Genomic DNA, 19,184 nt, shown 5'->3' on the forward strand with positions numbered 1-19,184 from the left:
AATTCTGGGCTTGACTTTATTTATAGGGAAAAAGAATATATAATAGACTGTTCTTTAACCCGTGAAAAACCCCTTTTGACTGCAATCTAGGTTTCTCTCCTTGTGTGTTGTTTATAATTATATAAATAAAATAATGTCCTGTATACAGATACAGATTTAAGGAGCTGAATTTGTAATGTATGTGAGTCAACACTTAGACTTGTTCTGTCTTTTACATCTTGTAGTGCTGAGGCTCCTGAAGAATCCCATTTTCATCCTTAAGCAAAGGTAATTTAGATAAATGAAGTACAGCTAGACATGGAGTAGGTTGCATATGTGGAATTCTTGAATAAGTTCCTCATTAAACCAACCCTTTTCAGCTCATGATTTTGAAATCATCTTTCCCTTTATTTTCCCCACCTTGCTCAGATGAAGTTCTGTGCTGGTATCTGCAGGAAGTGAGCAATGATGGGATTAAGAAATGTGGAATTATAAGGAACCAGCTGGAGATGGAGCTAAATGAAGTATGAGAAATGGCTTTGTGTCCCTACTAAATGTGGAGGGAACCCACCCACTCATACTTTTCATGCTTTTGCTTCTCTTTGCAAGGGGAGTTTTTAAGGTGAGCAATATGGCCTTTGCTGTAAATTGCAGAGAAAGAAGGTCAAAATGTGGGATTGTGAATTTACTAGAAATCCAAAGGATTTAGTAACTTTACTGAGATGTGAAACTTTAAGAATTTGACTGACTCTCCAGTGATCAAGATAACCTGTAAGTCAGTCTTGCAGAACTATCGTGAACTCATCCAGCTGAGGCGTGAATTTTGCCCATCTACGCTGTCATGTGGTAGCTGATGGATTTTGAAGAAGAAAACCCATGGTGATATTTTAGTTAGTTCTTGAAAGGAAATCAATTATGGAGCTCAGTTGTGGGGGCAGAGTATTTTCATAGGCTCATCATAGAATCACAGAATGGTTTGGGTTGGAAGAGACCTTAAAGCCCATCCTGTTCCACCCCCTGCCATGGGCAGGGACACCTTCCACTGTCCCAGGCTGCTCCAAGCCCCAATGTCCAGCCTGGCCTTGGATACTGCCAGGGATCCAGGGGCAGCCCCAGCTGCTCTGGGCATCCTGGGCATTTTGCAGTGCCCTTGTGTTCATCCATGGAGATACTTCTTAATTTTTGGAAGAGAAGAGGAAGAATTCAAATACCAACAGGTTTAATTGGGTATTTGGTTGCCTTCACATGTGACCAATGAAGATGAGTTTTCTCCAGAATTAAGGTTCTGATTAGAGGGGTCTGGCTGGCAAAGCAGGTTAGTTAGGACAGTGTAAAACCCCATTTTGAGTTGTAAAGCTTCAGCAAATCCTCTTCATGGATGGGAAACATGATTACCGGAGAAGCATTTTGCAGGTTTTTTTCAAACACTTCAGTATAGGAACGTTTGCTGCCTCCCTTCCTAGTCACAGGTGTATAATGCTGGGATTAATCATTCTCAGGCTAAATCCTCCAGTCACAATCTTCTCTTTTAAAACTGTGCTTACACAGCAGTCCCAACTGAATTTGTCACGAGTATGAAAATTTCCTTTGGGAGCTCCTGCTAATTCAAGTGACTCAAAACAGCTCATTCAAAACAATTGTAGTGTTTATTCACCCAGAAGAACACAGGAAGGCTCATTCCTCTGAGAGCTGTGTTAACTTTCCCAGTTTTCTGAAAGTTTAAGAAGCTCAAGCTTGACCCAAATACCTTGAGTTCAGAGCCAGGAGACACAGCAGCTCTCTGTATCCATAAAGTTTCCTGGGATATGGCTGTGCATCCGTTCATCCCAGTTTGGGGTTGCTCTGCCCAAGAGACTGATATCCCTGAGAGATGAACCACAATCAATTTCTGCCCAACTGGTAAAAAATAGCATAATTTAGTTTAAGAAAGTCAACAATGGTTGAAAAAAAAGTGGTCAGTTTTAGTTTCTTATCAGGTTATTTGTTAGCAGGTTAAATTTAGATTTAGGAGTGAAAAAAACATTTTAGACACAGGATTTAATCTACTATGATTACTGAAATTGTGTTTATTTTAGAGAAGAGAAGGCAGAGGCTTATGTCAGCATACTTTTCACATACTGTAATTAGAAACTGCTGAAGCACTTTGAGGCATTTTTGTTGCACCTTTGTGTAATATAAGGGCTTAGGTAAAAGCAAGTGTTGTGGTTTGCTGCTCTCCCAGAGTTCACAAACTTTAGGACATGTGGGTGTGGGTTCATTCAGGAGTCCTTGCTGCAGTTTGTGCTCTCTTAGGAAGTCAGGGCCCATCCTCTCTGGCAATTCCAGTTTTTCCAGGGTTGGAGTCACCCTGACAGCTGTGCCATGCCATCAATCCATCTACTGCTGCCATGTGGGCTTTGTGTCATCCTTCATATGCATCCTTTGACTCCACTATGACACTTAATTGCTTTATTTTATTTTATTTTGCAACCCTAAAGTATCAAAGTTGCCAAATTTCATAACATGACTGACAGTACCAAGTGTAAACTCTTTAAAAATATTGTTTCTTCTAGAGAGCTTCTTTTTGATGTGAAATCTTGCACCACCCACCAGGTGCTTTTCTTTCTCATTTTAGCTAAGATCAACATTATTTAAAAGGCAGTGCTTTTAAAGCTTGGGAGTGAAAAACAATTTCATTATACCATTTTATATTTTTTTAAATTAAAAAAAAGAGGTGCTTATCCTTTCTTCTGTCTTCCACACACAAGTCTGGTGCTAGATATAGACAGGAAAATGAGATTTCAAAGATGTTGTAGCCAGACTTACTCTATGGAAAAAAAATTATTTTCTATTTTAAGTGGTGGATTTGTTTAAGTTAACTTGATAAAAGCTGGAATTAGTGACAAGATGATTTAATACAACCCTTGCTAACAAGTTGCAGCCATTACCAGTGTGTCAAAACAACATTGCCAGAGGCACTCTGGCATCAGGCTGGACTGGTAACTCCAGTGCACTGAAACAGCTTTTTGGCAGCTATTTTATTGCTGAGTGCTGCTGATTAAAGGCAGCTTCAGCTACTGCTTTATTTCCCTCCAGACATTTTCATTCACATACACTTTTATTTTTGCTCACAGATGAAAAGGTAAAGATTTTAAAATTAATAAAAAATGAAAATGTAGAAGCCTATGTCTTGACTAGATATGAACTGGAATTTTAGAATTATTTTTTCTTCTGCGATTTGTGTGCTGTGTCTATGTTGCGATCTTCAGCTCAGGTGCACTTGGCAGCTCAGGAATTTTTGGTTATTTGCCCTTTGTCCACTTCCTTCAGGAGATCTGTCTATGATCAAAAAGCTTAGCACTGCTATGGGCATGAATATTCCTGTCACTTAAATAGATATAAAGTAATATTTGCTGAGAGATATATATGTAAATATTTTTTTATGAATAATGTTGGACTTGAATTTTATTCCCTTGATTTTAGAAACCTGTTGGACTAGAATACAAATGCTATGCAAAACCTTCAATTTTGATCTGAAATAAAAGTGCCATTAAATTTTAAACTGTAGTTTGTCCTTTCCCATTTCTGTTCAGGGTGTTGATAATGTCCGAAGATTTCTCCTGCAAGCAAAGATTTTGCAATTAAAACTTATACCTATCCAGTGCTCACAGAGAATGCTTTCTGAAACAGTTGCAAGCTTTAGATTAGGTTTTCAAATTATAACAGATTTCACATCAAAGGTGTGATGCTGAATTTTACTCACAAAATGTCCTATTTTGATTACTTTTTTATTTAATTGGGGTTTTATTGTTTTACAAGGGTTTTGTATAAGCAAATATAAGGGAGAGACTTGTGCAAAATGAGATGGGAATTTGTGTCTGCTGGAGCTGGAAGCTTCAAAACCTGAAGCCTTGAGGTCCCTGACAGGAGGACTTGTTCATGTTCTCATCCCTGGAAGAGCACAGAATGGAGAGTAGTGGAATTTGGGACTGTGTCTGTGTGCTTGTGTTGACAACTGCTGCTCATGGTGCTCCAGCCCTTGCTCCTGCTGAGCAGGGGGAAATATATATATTGGGTTGTTTGAAGTGTTTCACATCAGAGCTGCTTCCCAAAACTGAGCACAGCTGCTCTTGAGCTGTGTTTGTGCACAGTGTGGTGCAGCTGCCTGAGCACAGGTACCCGGTGCTGATTTGGAGCACCAGTGTAAGCAGGACATCCAGAGTAGCCACAGCAGATGCAGGGTGGGTGAATCCTCAGCTGGATATTTATGCACCAAGGTGTCGCTGGATACCTGCTTTAGTAATCTCAATTATTTCTCAAAACTCATTCAGAACTAACTCAGGAATGTGCATTAGACAGGTCTGTAAAATATAACTCTTAATAGTCACCAAGTCCTGTATCCAGTTCTGGGCCTCTCACTTCAAGAGAGACCCTGAGGGGCTGGAGCATGTCCAGGGCAGGGAATGGAGCTGGGAAGGGGCTGGAGCCCCAGGAGAGGCTGAGGGAGCTGGGAAAGGGGCTCAGCCTGGAGAAAAGGAGGCTCCAGATGTTGCATCAGTTGTCACATATTTAAAGTTAACTCTTGATATTGTCAAAGGGCTTAATCATCTTCATTTTCCCTTCTCGTTACTGTTTATGTCAAGTAAAATATGACATACTATTTATGTCCCATTTCAACACTGCACTACACATTTGTGTCCTAAAGTTTAACAGATGTGTAATCCCAGAGCCAAATGCAAAAGATGTGTCAATTCTGTGGCGTATAAACCCCCCCAACCCCCCCAAAAAAATGAAATGGGCTCTTTACTTGTACTCTTGACTTATCCATTCAAGCATTTTAACTGGCAGACTCCTTCTAATCCCCTGACAGCACCTGGAGGGGTGCTGGTAGAACACCAAAGGGATGGTGGGAGGATATGACATATGACACTGGGGCAGGATCTGAACTCAGACAAATGAAATCTGTCAGCCAGCTCCTCAAAGCCTGCCACAGTTCTTATCACTGCTTGGTTGAGCTGGCTTGATACACAGACTTATTGTATTATTCAGCTGGTTTGATTTTCCTTTTTATGACAACCTTACCCTGGAGACCATCCATCTCCTTGCAGTGTTGGAGAATGACTCTAACTGAATGATATTTCAATATAATTTATAATCCTATACCGTAAACAGAAGTGATGGTTGCTTCTAACCACTGTGAAGAATTCCAATAGGTACAGTTGGACTTTTGTTTTCTTGGAGAGTTGGAAATACTTTGGAATTGGGAAATTTTTCATAGCTTAGGGTACTAAGTCTTATAGCAGAAGAGCTGTGAAATACCCTGCAAAAGACAGGAATTTTTTCCATATATGCCCTGGCAGTTAATGGTGCATGTGAACAACTACAGCTGCAACAAATTATTTGCCAAAAATTCAAACGGTAGCTATTACCAGCTTTCAGCTTAAAAACACAACCACGATCAGACATCCTGAGGGGAACATCCCCCACACTCTGCCCATTCACTGTCGAGTAATTTCAGTTTTAACTCCTCTCCATGAGCAACATCCCATTTTTTGCTCTGATTTCCTTTGGGTCAGACCAATAGAAATAATGATCTTTCAAATGATGAATTTGATTGATCCATTCTTTTTAACTACATAACATAAATAACAGGTTTAGTGTTGATATAAGCTGTGGCTGCCCCATCCCTGGCAGTGTCCAAGGCCAGGTTGGACACTGGGGCTTGGAGCAGCCTGGGACAGTGGAAGGTGTCCCTGCCCATGGCAGGGGGTGGAGTGAGATGACCTTTAAAGTGCCTTCCAAGTCAAACCAATCTGTGAGACTTGGACTCGGAAATAATGAAAAACAAATTTTAACATGTGGAGTTTTGTTTTACCATAATTGTTCAAGTTTCAAAGTATTTTTGAGATATACCATATAAATATTTTTTTTTAATGAAGCCTGCAGCCTGCACTTCAATGTTTTATTTTTCGTTTTAATAATATAGTTACACATGTAAAGTACAAAGAGAGGCAATGCATAAAGGCTGTAACTGGAATAGAAATGTACAATATAATTCAATAGTAATCCTATTAAGTAATTCTATTTGCAGATGCAATATAAGGCAAGACAAGAATGCACAGTCCTTTTTGTACACATGTCAAATGGCTCTATATTATTTCAAATGCTGACAACTGGCATTGTTCTCTGACTGGCAAACAAAGCAACTATTTTTGTGTTTGATTCATTTTTTTATTGTGACTGTGTGAAATGACATACTGCATCAAACATTTACATTAAAAAAAGGGAAAAGGGTTTTTTCTATTCTATATTAAAATGAACTAACAAGTGCTGGCACATTCACAGGTACCAACATCTAATCAACAAACACTAGAAACAACTCACATCATCCCCTTGCCTAAATCTGGGAGTTTTATGTGACCAAAATGCTGCCTCCAGCCCTGGGGCCAGCACAGGAAGGACCTGGAGCTGCTGCACAGAGCCCAGAGGAGGCAGCAGCATGAGCAGAGGGATGGAGCAGCTCTGCTGGGAGGAAAGGCTGCCAGAGCTGGCATTGTTCAGCCTGCAGAGGAGAAGCTTTGGGGTGAGCTCAGTGTGGCCTTGCAGGGCCTGAAGGAGCTGCAGGAAAGCTGGAGAGAGACAATTGCCAAGGGCTGCAGGGACAGGACACAGGGAATGGCTGCCCAGTGCCAGAGGGCAGGGCTGGATGGGATATTGGGCAGGAATTGTTCCCTGGGAGGGTGGGCAGGCCCTGGCACAGGGTGCCCAGAGCAGCTGGGGCTGCCCCTGGATCCCTGGCAGTGTCCAAGGCCAGGTTGGCCATTGGGGCTTGGAGCAGCCTGGGACAGTGGAAGGTGTCCCTGCCCATGGCAGGGGTGGCACTGGATGATCCTTAAGGTGCCTCCCAACCCAAACAATCCTATGATTCCATGGAAGGTGAGAGGTGTATGTATTTCCTAATGCATGTTTTCTTTTTCCTAGTTTAGTTAACACAAGCACCCCCAAAAAACATACATTTCCTCAAAGACCCCATTCCAGGCTCTTTGCCCACAAGCTGTTCTCATGTGTTAAGCACCCATATGTCACTTAGCTCATGCTGTAATTAGAGAACAAGAGTTAACAATGTTCCTAAATGTCTGATTTCTCTGATTTAGTAGAGCGAAATGCTGCTGAGAGATTTCTGAGGAAAAGATGGTCATGGAATGCTACAAGGTGATATTCCAGCATCACTCTCAGTAGGTTGTGAGCTGATAACAGTCCAGTTCTAACAGTTAACTCACTGAGGCTCATAAACGAGACAGATCTCTTGATTATTTGACATTTTTACGTATTTGGATGGCAAAGCTCAGCTGTTAGTAACTGCTACGTGCTCATGCATTTGCCTGGTCAGCATAAATCTTCTTTACAGCTTTCCTCCAAGACCATTTGTAGTTTCATTCTGGATTTTTTCTCTGAATTCGGTCTGTGCCAGCTACATGCAGACTTCAGCAAGATTTTGTTCAGAGATAAAATAATTAATTAGTAAAGCAGAGACAAAATCAACAAGGCTGACAATTCCCTAAAGATGATGATTCAGATTCAATCTCTTCTCTTACTCTGCCTTAGACTAACTTTTGAGCCAACAATAAAATGCAACCAATATTTCATCTACCCACAGTTCAAAAATTTTACCTCTCTATTTTCCTTTGCTTTTCAAAGAGATCCCTGAAACAAAATGGGGCCATTTCTTGTTGCAAATCAAAATCAATTAAACTCCTGAAGTTCTAGAATTGATGAGGAAAAAGTGGAAAGTTTTAGCTTTAATTTGATCTGCATAGTTTTTCTTAGTTTTATTGCCTGGTTCAGTACCTGAATCACAAAATAAATTATTCAAAGACCTCTAATGATACTCTCCTTCAGAACTAAGATTAAGCCATAGTGATCCCTGAAGAGGGACTAACAACTGCACTGCCCAGGAGTGGGAGTAAGCCTCTCAAAATTTGGTATTATTAGAGAAAATAATATGTTAAAGGGACACACCCCCTGTCTACTCTGTCTGGAGAAGAAAATCTGTATAAAAATAAAAATAAAAATAATTGTATTGCGTAAGCTGGAACTTATCAAAGGGAAAGTCTGTGTATTTTGTCTTTTTCATAAAAATCCGCATACCATAAAACACTCCTTCTGAGGAAAACTGTTTGCATCTTGTCTGGGAGCACTGGTGCATTCTTGCATAAGCATTCCATACTTGTGAATAAGCAGCAGCTTCTGTAGCCTGGAGTGGCGTCACAGCAGGATGTGTGCAAAATACAGCAAATAAATCCAATTTAATGTCAGCTTTGGGAGCCTTTTCGGACACTTTTATTGCTGTCATGGCTTTATCTGTGGAACGTATCTGAAACTGTTCAATCACTTGATATGTATGGAAGATGATCATGTGAAGAGCTGCTTTATACAGGGTGTTGTAGGGAGGGCATTGAGCATGTCAGGAATATTTGAGACAAGGACAGGACTTGCCCCTGGATCCCTGGCAGTGTCCAAGGCCAGGCTGGCCATTGGGGCTTGGAGCAGCCTGGGACAGTGGAAGGTGTCCCTGCCCATGGCAGGGGTGGCACTGGATGGGCTTTAAGGTCCCTTCCAACCCAACCCATTCTGGGATTCTCTGATTCTTGCAGAACTTTACTGGTTCGAGTTCTGAAGACTGGGACAAGTTATTTTGGACATCAGAGCTCCAGATAAAGTTGCTTTGATAAGCAACCACAGGCTTTCCTTCCTCCTTACCCTATCACCCTATCATAAATTTTTCTCTGTCTTCTGAGACCACCAGTTAGTTCTGTCCTCTTTCTTTCTCATCAGATTTTAAATTTTTGAGGCAGGGATCATCCCTTTCTCTAGCGCTCTTCTATTTTCTTCTATTTCCTCCCTTTCCTCCCCAAAATTGAGAACAGAGTCAGAACATTAAACTAAAAAAAAAAAAAAAAAAAAAAAAAAAAAAAAAGCCCTGTAAGAAAGAATGCAGTAGCAAATATTCCCTTTTCAAATAGAATCATTACCATAGCACAGCTATCCTTCATCTCCCAGCAGCTGCAAATGGAACAGGGAGATGTTAGTGTTCATTTCCACTGATCTCATTATACAAACCACTAAGAGGAGCAAGGGAATACATTTGGAGAGCTTTCATGTGGTTAAAGCGACAGGGGAAATTCAGGCTTTGATATCCCCTTGTTCAGTATATCTGCCTCACTTTGTGCCTGCCCCTCAAAAGGCAAGGCTGAAAAAATATTAGAGGGTTGTTGAAATGGATTGGAAAAATGAGAAAAGGCTCTAATTAAAAGGACAAAAGTATACTTGGAAAGTGTTTCTCAGTGTTTTTAAGTTCAAAACCGGACCACCTATCCAAATCTCCTCATTAAAAGTCAGATTCAATTTTCATGCTGAGAGCTTGATACCAGGTTTCTACCCAGCTAGACAAATACTTAGTGCTTTGATTTCTATATTACCAAGGTGCCTCACAGGCAACGATTGATACCTGTATTTGTGACCTGATGATCTGGGTAGGCAAAACTCAGCATCCACAATTGCTAATTTGGTACTGAAAGCTCAGAGGTCAAGAGATTTGTCCACAACTGCCTGGAATGCAAAACACAGTCCTTGGCTTTGGAATGTCATGTCACTCAATGGAAACCTAAGAACCTTTCCTTTATTTTTTCTTCCTTCCTTTTTATTTTCTTTCTCTTTTATTTTTAATTTTCATTTTAACACTGTCATCTCTGTGCCTTGCTGACTCACTTCTCTGTTGGCAGGACCAGAATGTTACATGAGAACTGTGGAAAATCTAGGATGGAAAGCAAAGCTGATACTCACCAAAGTTTCCTTGAGTACCTGTGGCAAGGCTTGAGGGAAAAAAAAAAGTATCAAATCCTGTAAAAATAAATATATGTGGAGTCCAGCTAAAGAGGTGTTAAACAACCCAATAACTCAGTGTAATTCATTGCCTTCAGTGTCTGACACTGTATAGGGCACAGCGTATATGAAATGTGGCCCTTTACATTTCAGGCTGCTGCAGAAATGCCTTTCCTTTTGGTTTTGTTTTCTTTCTTCCTTAGGAAATGGAGTTTGTTAAGTCCCTGCACAACTGATTCCTGCTCTCCAGAGAATCCAGATGCATAGCACTTCCTTGTGCAGCGTTCCCAACCTGGGGGGATGTTCTGAGATGTGACAGAACAAGGAGATGTGTGCGTGGCCACTGTGATGGGCACTCCAAGGCAGCAGCATAAATAGCTGTGTGCTTCCCTGAAGAATTTAATTAGTCATTTCATTTGAATTATTCACGTGGAAAAAGATGCACTGGGTACTTTTAATCTAATTAGGCTATTAACTAGTAGTAGAAGAGGAACACATCTAAATAGAAGGTGAAGATTGCATTTCAGTCAATCAGGGTACCAGTGTGTGAGGTAATGCACAAAGTTGGGTTCTTCCCATACCCATTAAATAAGGGAAGTCTTAAACCAAAAAACAAACCTGGATGTTAAGCTACACTTTGTGGAATTTAGATTTATGTTGCAAAATTGAGTGAAAACCTTATAGAAGGAGAAACTTTTCTCTAAAGATAAGAATTAAATATATATATAAGGAAAATATACTGAGAATATATATATATGAATATATTTATGCACTGCCTGAAAATATATCCTTTAAATAGTGTAGCTGTCAGCTCTCATGGGATACAAACAATACCTGCCTGAAAATAATACACCTGCTTGAAAATTCTGTAAGAACTAGAACAATGAGGCTATATTTTAATTTTACTAAATTATTGGGACTTGATGTAAAGATTTCATTTACAGAATAAAAGCATTTAAGCAGGACTTAATATTACTGTTATGTGTCAGTGATAGTAACACTGGGACTTCAGTCTGCATTACTACAATGATTAATTAAAGGCCTTGTTCAGGATGAGTGAACATCATTATTGTTTTTAAATAGGAAAGGCAGATAACCATTACTGATTACTCCTCAATTCCCAGTCTTGCTTGTTAAGGACTAAAGAATACGGAAGTAGGTTGTACAGTTTTCATGAAGCTATAAACGGAGCCAAGAATAATAATATTAATATGCAGCACATACAAAGGTAAAGAGTGAGAGCTGGATGAGCTTAAAAATTAAGGCTACAAAAATGCTGCACTGCTGTAAGTGCAAACATTACTGTTATTTTTAGTAATAAGGTAAAAGAAATGTGGGCTATAGCTTTCTTTTAAACAATTTTTTGTTAATTGCAGAATTTTTAGAATGCATTCCTGGATGCAGCTGCATTGCTTAAAGCATGTAAATAAACTACATTGCCTTAAGAAAAACATGTAGGGGAATCCTGTAGTCTTGGATACTTTCAGTATATCAATAAGAATATTGAAATACAAACCTGGCTGCCTATTAACTGGCCATTACAATTTACACACATTGATTAAAATAAAAATCACTGAGAATTGCTGCTGTTGACTTGGCTGAAGTCAGGAATTACAGCCATAAAAAGTTTACAGTCAGGCTTCCAGTGAGCAAAATAATTTTTAGGATGGATTTCTAGGGACATATGAAAGCAGAACTCCAAAACTTTTCTTTAGATTCATCTTGCATGTCTGGGTGGTTGGCTTTGGTTTCCAGGTAAGAGAACAGGGAGTAGATTTCTTAGCTCAGTCAACTGTACAAGCAGGTGTAAATTGTGCTGGACTTACAGCGCAGCAAGAAATGTATGTGCTACACACAAAAGCTTTTAATCCCATGATGCCCAGGATGGAGTTAAAAACTGGGAATTATTGTCTGAGCGCCTATGAAATTGCAGGGAATATAAATGAATGTTAGGGAATAGGATTGAAAGCAGCCAAGACAAAGCTGATAGATTTAACTGTTAGAGACATTTGAGAGCTGGGAGAATGTACATTCTTTGTTGTGAGAGCCTTCATACTTCATTTTTTCATGGAAAGGGTGCTCAGGCCTTGGCAGGGGCTGCCCAGGGAGGTTTGGAGTGGCCATCCCTGGAGGTGTCCAAGGAAGGGCTGGAGGTGGCACTCAGAGCTCTGGGCTGGGGACAAGGTGGGGATGGGGCACAGCTTGGACTCGATGGCCTTGGAGGGCTTTTCCAGCCTTAAGTGTTTTGCAAAAGTCTGTTGGATCTGGCTCAGAATCCATGGACTCCCATGCTTTACTGAAGAAGGCATTTGTTACTTTCTTTGAGGGAATAAATAAGGAATAGGTAAAAGTCTGAGCTTAATAAGAGTATCACACAGCTTAAATGTGGCCAGAAAGGAAGAATTATGTCAATTATCTGTGTTCTTCTCCAGCAGTTCTTTGACAGCAGGACTCAGAATCTCACTGTTCGGGCTCTCAGCCTCCAGGAGTGCCCTGACTCTGCAATGTAATTGCATATACTGAGTGTACAGCATCCTGTTGCATCCATTCACCTGAGTCTTGTGTCGTGTTTTTCCCCTACAAAGTCAGGATTTCTTTCTGGCACCGAAATCCTAAATAAGACAGAGAATTAGTGGTGTAGTCCTGTGGTGGTCCTGTGTAACAGCTGTGGAGGGAGTAACTCCCAAAGGCCCCTGTGCCAAAAGAAATCTAATAAGTGAAGTGTTTTGCTTGGCTCCAGCCATTTCTGGGAAGGGAAGGGAAGGGAAGGGAAGGGAAGGGAAGGGAAGGGAAGGGTGTCCTTGTAGTGTAACCAGAGCACAGCTCTCCTCTCCATGCTGTCTTCTGTGGAGAGCCTTCCAGACAAATCACAAAAGCACAGGAGGTCAGGGCCATTTCTAGTTATTACGGTGTTAATTTAGAGCCATCAATAACTCAGAAAAATGCTTCCTGAATGGATCCATTTAAAGCACACATGGTCTGAAAAGATGGAATGCCCATTATGGGAGATGCATGCAGCAATAACAAAACCTCTCAAATTGTCTTTTAAGCAAACAAGTATTTTGAGAAGACTTTTTGGGCATGTTTTGCAAAGAACAACAAATAACCTTTGTGGTTCACACTGAACCATTATTTCTGTTACTTCTCTTTCATAAAAAAATGAAGTGCAGCTGAGCTGAAGCTACATCACAACAATGTCAGTGACCAAGGATTCAAATTTCAAAGGAGATGTAAGCAAAGAGAAATATCATCAAAAGACATAAGTTCACAAATAAGAAGAAAATAGGCAAGTGATAGAGATAATGTGTTCTCTGCTGAAGAACAGATTTCAGGACACATAAAATGAAAGAAAGATGCAAGATTCTGGTGGTTAAATGATTCTTCTAATAGGACATAAAAGATCATTAATTGCTCAACAGAACAATTAGTAATTGGTCCAAGAGAACATTTTTCAAAAAACCCTTAATATTCAGGATCCCACTTGGGTACTCAAAACTTATATAATTGCAAGTGAAACCATGAGGTTGCTATTTTGGCATTCTCCTTCCTTCAAATAGAAAAGATTTCCATCCTTCAGCAACACTGAAGAACTGGAAAATAGAGGATATGGACAAAAATCCAGAAATATTTCATCACAAAAGCATGAAATCCTTCAGATATTTGGTATGATACAGGGAAGGATGTTAATTATTCAGTAGCTAAGGGATAATCTCAGACGTGTTGGCTACAAGTTTGGCAGCAGATGCAGTTGTCATCCAGTTCTTTTGCTTAATCTATGAAAATAGAGCTGAAATGGAAATTGATGCAGGATTAGGGGAAAGGTCAAGGTCTGTTTTCTGGCTGGTTTTTGAGATGGTGTGTCTCATTACTGACTGGGAGAAAAAATATACTTTTGACCCTTCCTCTAAGTTTCATGGGGAGCTCAATTAATTTTATGGGTTTTATTTCTAGTCTGTGGGGTCACCTCAGAAGGGGAAGGTATTGTGTGATGGTACTCAAAAATCAACCCTTAAAAGCTTACAAATTATGTCTTTTCCTGACTTTACACCTAATTTGGAAAAGCCATATTTAGATTCCACAACTACTCTCTCAAGACTTCACGGAGTCATGGAATCCCAGAATGGTTTGGGTTGGAAGGGACCTTAAAGCCCATCCAGTGCCACCCCTGCCATGGGCAGGGACACCTCCCACTGTCCCAGGCTGCTCCAAGCCCCAATGGCCAGCCTGGCCTTGGGCACTGCCAGGGATCCAGGGGCAGCCCCAGCTGCTCTGGGCACCCTGTGCCAGGGCCTGCCCACCCTCCCAGGGAACAATTCCTGCCCAAGATCCCATCCAGCCCTGCCCTCTGGCACTGGGAAGCCATTCCCCCTTGTCCTAACATTGCAAGTAAATCCTAAGTTTCTTAAGTTCCTAAGTCTTTATTATACATCTATGAATCTTTGTGAAAATTTATGGTGTATTTTTGGCTTTTTATTAGAAAAATTTGGCCATTGTATGTAAATGGGTTATTCAGTGTCCAGTGAAGTCCCTGAAGTCAGTGAAAATAGTAATGCATGTTTAGGGTTTTTTTGTTTTGTTTTGTTTTGTTTTTCTCTAGGTGTTTTGGATTAGATTAGTTGAGTCTGCTCTCTGTTACAATAGAGTTGTTCTTTCCAAGGTGAAATGTCATTGCCACCAGAGTAGAAACTCATAAAATGTGGATATTTTTTTGTTTTCTGCCCCATCCCCTGATATGTTGGATTGTTGGTTTGTTTGGCTTTTCTATTCAGCATCACGTGTGTATGAACAAGATCATCTTTGATACCCAAAAATGAAGCATTTTACATCACAAAAAGCATCTTAATCCAGACAAGTCTGTCCACCTATTTGAGTAGGCATTAGAATATTCCCTCACACTCTCAGTTTTCAGCACAAGGTGAACACAGTCTGTCACTCAGACTTGTATCATTTGTCCCCAGCAGCATTAAAAAGAGATTTCCCATTAGACTCCAGGATGCTGCCTGGCACATATAAATATTTTTCTTTTTTTTTTAGCTTAAACAAAAATCTTTTCATTTTCATTATTGGAAGATTAGGACATTCAGGAATTTTTTTTTTTTTTTTTTTGTGGATTTCTTCTGCCTTGAAACAAGCTCATATTCTGTTGGCACATCAATCAATTACATAAAAAGACATAAAGGTTAAAATTAGCAAATTTATATAAAAACTAAAAAGATGAAAGCTGAAAAATGTAAATTCAAAGCCATTTAAGCTCAGTGACTTCAGCTGACTCTAAGTAATGTTTTTTCATCCATTACTGATATATAACCTTCATCATACATACATATAATATTTATATGTCCAGTGATCTTCATCACTCCTCTCAGTTTTCTTGCTCCTAAATAAGAAGGATTTAGTTCCTTTATAAAAAAAATTAGTAAATCTCTCCAGAAATAAGCAAGTGGTTAGTGTTTCATTATCTGTTTCAAAGTGAAATACTGTTATGAAACAATTACCCTTTCTATTTAAGTATTTCTTATTTTCTTCCTCAAAACAGTATATTTCAGTGTTTCTGTGCAGTGTTTTTGCATTAAATAGTTTGTCTTGTGGTAAATGATGCATTGCAGGCTGCCCCAAGGCAGGGATTTTTTTCCCCTCACCATTTTCTCTCTCCTTTTCCATCCTCAAGTTCTGTTAAAAGTCAACCAAGCCACTCTCCATTTTTAAAGGTTTGGATACAGAACTGAAACTTCCATTATTTTCCCACCTGTAGCAATGCTCACTCTGGAGAGCTAAGTTAGAGCTGCAGAAAAATAGGTTCATTAAATGCTATTTGCACAATAATGCACCATGAAGAACCTATTATTTTATATTTAAATTACTGTAAATTAGAGAAGAAACAGGATTAAAATATTCAGAACAGCTGCCTGGGATGGTTTCAGCTCTGCACTGAGGATGACAAGAGGAGGTGTCTGAGCTGTGCTGTGGTGCTTTGGAGCTGGCAGGAAGCTCTGTGTGATGCCAGTACCATCTTCAGGCAAGTCAGGGCATAACAGAGGAATTTCTCAAAACTAAAGGCCAAGGCATAAATCAGCCCAAAAAATCATTCATTTCACCTTATTCAAGTGTTACACTTTGTTACAGTCAAAAATGTTGTATTTTGCCTACTCTTGAACCTACAAATGCTTGCACAGCAGTAACAGATTTTTAAATGCATGCACAGTTGAGTAACCTTAATTTTCATTTTTTTTTAATAAGGGGATTAATATTCTATTTTCAAGTACAGACTGAATGCAGACAGACTGAGGGGACAGAGCTGAACATTCCTCATCAGTACTATAATATATTAATTTAAAGTATCTTAAAATTTAACATTTACCTTGCTAAACACTGAAATCCTTTGCTGCAGGATGTACAGTAGCTAATAATTTATTTGGATTTCAAGGTGACTCTGAATTGTGAAGAAGAAACCCATCAAGAGCTGTGAAAATAAAACCACACCTGTCTGAGGAAACCCCCTCAGTGTGAATTGTTGAGAGAGAACTTTTCAGCTATTTACTCTTTTTTTTTATTATCCTCTTTCCTAAACAACCAGTTGGAACTAGGACAGTTGAATATTTATTAAAATAAATGGGGCCTTGACCTGAGCCAGCACCGCGTGGGAGTGCTGCTGGTAAGAATATTTTTGGAAAGCATTTGGGTAAAATGGTGATTTATGCATTTTTAGAAGGATAATTGGACAACACACTAATATTGGAAAATTATACTACATAATTTCCTGAGGACACACTAGGTTTAATTCTGTCAATTCAAATATCTCAGGTCAATTGCAGAATCAATTTTGTTTTCATGCTCCCTGTGAGGAAAGCCTTTTTCTACTTAAGGCTTTTTAATTTCTTAATATTCTGTTGTGCCTTGTCTTAGCAACTTTCTCAAGTTTCAGTAAAATGAGTGTTTAAATACTGCTTCAAGAAACAGTCTGACCTTGCCAGTCACTTTTTTTGCTGTTGCATAGTATTGGCACCTTCCAATTTCTGCTTATGACTTGGTTTTGAAATGTTCAGGGGGAGAGTTACTTCAAATTTTTGTTCTCTACCCCTCAAATTCAATATTTACTATCAATGTGCTGTGTGCTTTAGGACTTTTAGTACTCTGTATGAAAGAGAACAAGTTTTAAATATATACTTTTTTAAAGATTAACAGTAAGAAACGTTGTACGTAAACCATATTGGATCTTCTATGGCTAAGGCTTTATTCTAATTAAGAATTATGGCTATGATGGCTGTTGTTGCTGTATAAAAATGCACTGTCATTCCCTGGAGATTTAGGGAAGCTTTTCAACAGTTGGATCTTGAAGTTTTATTTTCTGTTTCAGAAAGGGAAAACTCATTTGACGCTTTCAGGCTTCAGTGATTTTGAAATTAAGCTGCTATAGAGAACTATCACAGCACTTCTTATCCATGTGGAAGCCCAGGCCAGATGATCCAAGCTGGAATTGAGGTCTCATTTCTCAGTTGCTGGTGTGTGGATTAATATGTCAGAGAGAAACTGTAGCGTCAATATGAACTGCCTTTGTAAAAGCATTTGCCAGCCCTTCCCACTGTCCACTGCAGAGCTGTTTCCTGAAATCCTGATTCATTTCTCCTGCACACCTGAGAACTCCTGGGCTCTGAAGCAACTCCATGCAAGCTGACTTGGAGCTTCTTAAAAGTTTGAAGGAGCCAGACCTCTGCTAAGGGAGTATTTTGCTTCTGTTGGCTCCCTGAGCTTTGTGTTTGAGCTCTGGTGAGGAAGATGGGGAAGTGTGCTGTCGATGTGATCCTTTCACTGTCAGTGGTTCTGGCAGCTTGCTAACCCTCTCTTCCCTACCAGCACTGCCTCTCCTGCAGCACCAATTGCGTACAAATTTGCCAGATCTCACCAGGCTGTTGTGGATAGTCCTCAATTTAGGTCTGTGTCTAAACAATGGAAATTGCAGAAGGAAGCTGGCAAGGAAGCCATCAGCTACTGCCACATCTTTGACTGGCTTAGAGGAAGACGAGGATGGGGAAGGGTCTGGAGGGGAAGCTGAATGTGGAATGGCTGAGGGCACTTGATCTGTTCAGCTGGAGAAGGGGAGACTGAGGGGAGCGCCCAGCAGGGGCTGCAGCTTCCTTGTGAGGGGAAGAGGAGGGGCAGGCACTGATCTTTGCTCCGGGCCAGGGACAGCACCCGGGGAGCGGCTGCAGCTGGGCCAGGGCAGGCTCGGGCTGGAGATAGGGAGAGGTTCTGCTTCCCCCAGAGGGTGCTGGGCACTGCCCAGGCTCCCCAGGGAATGGGCACGGCCCGAGGCTGCCAGAGCTCCAGGAGCGTTTGGGCAGCGCTGCCAGGGATGCCCAGGGTGGGGTTGGTGGGGTGTCTGGGCAGGGACAGGGGCTGGATCAATGATCCCTGTGGGACCCTTCCAGGTTATTCGGATATCCAACTCATGTTATTCTGTGAGGCTGTAAAATGCTGCAGGAAGATATCGAAAACAAGGCCTATGTAGTTTCATTGGATTTAGGCTGGACTTTGAGTTTTTCATCCATATACACTAATTTAAAATTCACTTCAAACTCGGATGAATCTGGCTAACCTGTGCCAACTGTGTCCTGGACACCAGCTTTTGATATCATGTGCTTGATTCTGCTCTGTGCAAACAAGTGTGTCTTGTCCTCCTTTCTGGATAAGCACAGATGTATGCTGAGAAGTTTGGGGCCAGGCTCCCCAGGTATTTGTCTGGGCACTGCCATGTGTGGATCGTGCCATACTCTGCTCTGCTGGAAGAGAGGGAAAGGCAGAAGCAGCTGTCAGAGGGACGAAGTGGCAGCAGAACAGACATTTAAGGATCAGCCAGCACTGACCAACACTGAGGCATCAGCTCAAGCTGTGCTTTTGTTATTTAGTTGTTGCACCAAGATTAAATTATTTTGAGGATCAGGACATCTGAGACGCTGCCATGGAAATCCTGGGGCTGAGCTGGTGATGAAACCTGGTGTGGGTGTGGGCATGAGTGTGGGAGAAGCAGCTGTGGAGGGACCTTGGTCCCAGCTCAGGTGCTGCCAGCAGCACCTTCAGAGTGGGTCCTGCAAGGCTGGAATGAGAAGTTTCCTTAAGTCAGCCCATGGGTACATGGCAGCTTCTTTCCAAAATCTGGGTGTCTTATGCCTTTGTGAGAGCAAAAGCCTCTGCCTTTAGCAGAAAGATCACCATCTATTTTTTTAAGACCATCAGTTTCAAGCTCCTTAGATATTTATCTGTAGCTAAAAGTGACTGAAAGTAATAGGGAAATATGTCACAATTTGCCACTGCCTGGAGAAGGGATCAATGAATTTAAGATTTACAAT

At 40.6% G+C, this 19,184-nt stretch overlaps 1 long non-coding RNA gene across 1 annotated transcript; it reads right to left on the reverse strand.

Moving 5' to 3' along the window:
* Positions 1–367: 367 nt before the first annotated feature.
* LOC121664037 lies at positions 368–17,972 on the reverse strand. Its single transcript, XR_006015856.1, has 4 exons — positions 17,859–17,972; positions 15,848–15,850; positions 6,380–6,390; positions 368–378 (listed from the first exon to the last, which is right to left on the reverse strand). It is a non-coding gene; the product is annotated as an uncharacterized LOC121664037 (long non-coding RNA).
* Between the last annotated feature and the right edge of the window lie 1,212 nt (positions 17,973–19,184).

The sequence above is a fragment of the Corvus kubaryi genome, unplaced genomic scaffold, assembly GCF_017639235.1.
Source record: "Corvus kubaryi isolate FWS band 111438036 unplaced genomic scaffold, C.kubaryi_AGA036_p1.0 37300, whole genome shotgun sequence".
NCBI classification, from domain to species: domain Eukaryota; kingdom Metazoa; phylum Chordata; class Aves; order Passeriformes; family Corvidae; genus Corvus; species Corvus kubaryi.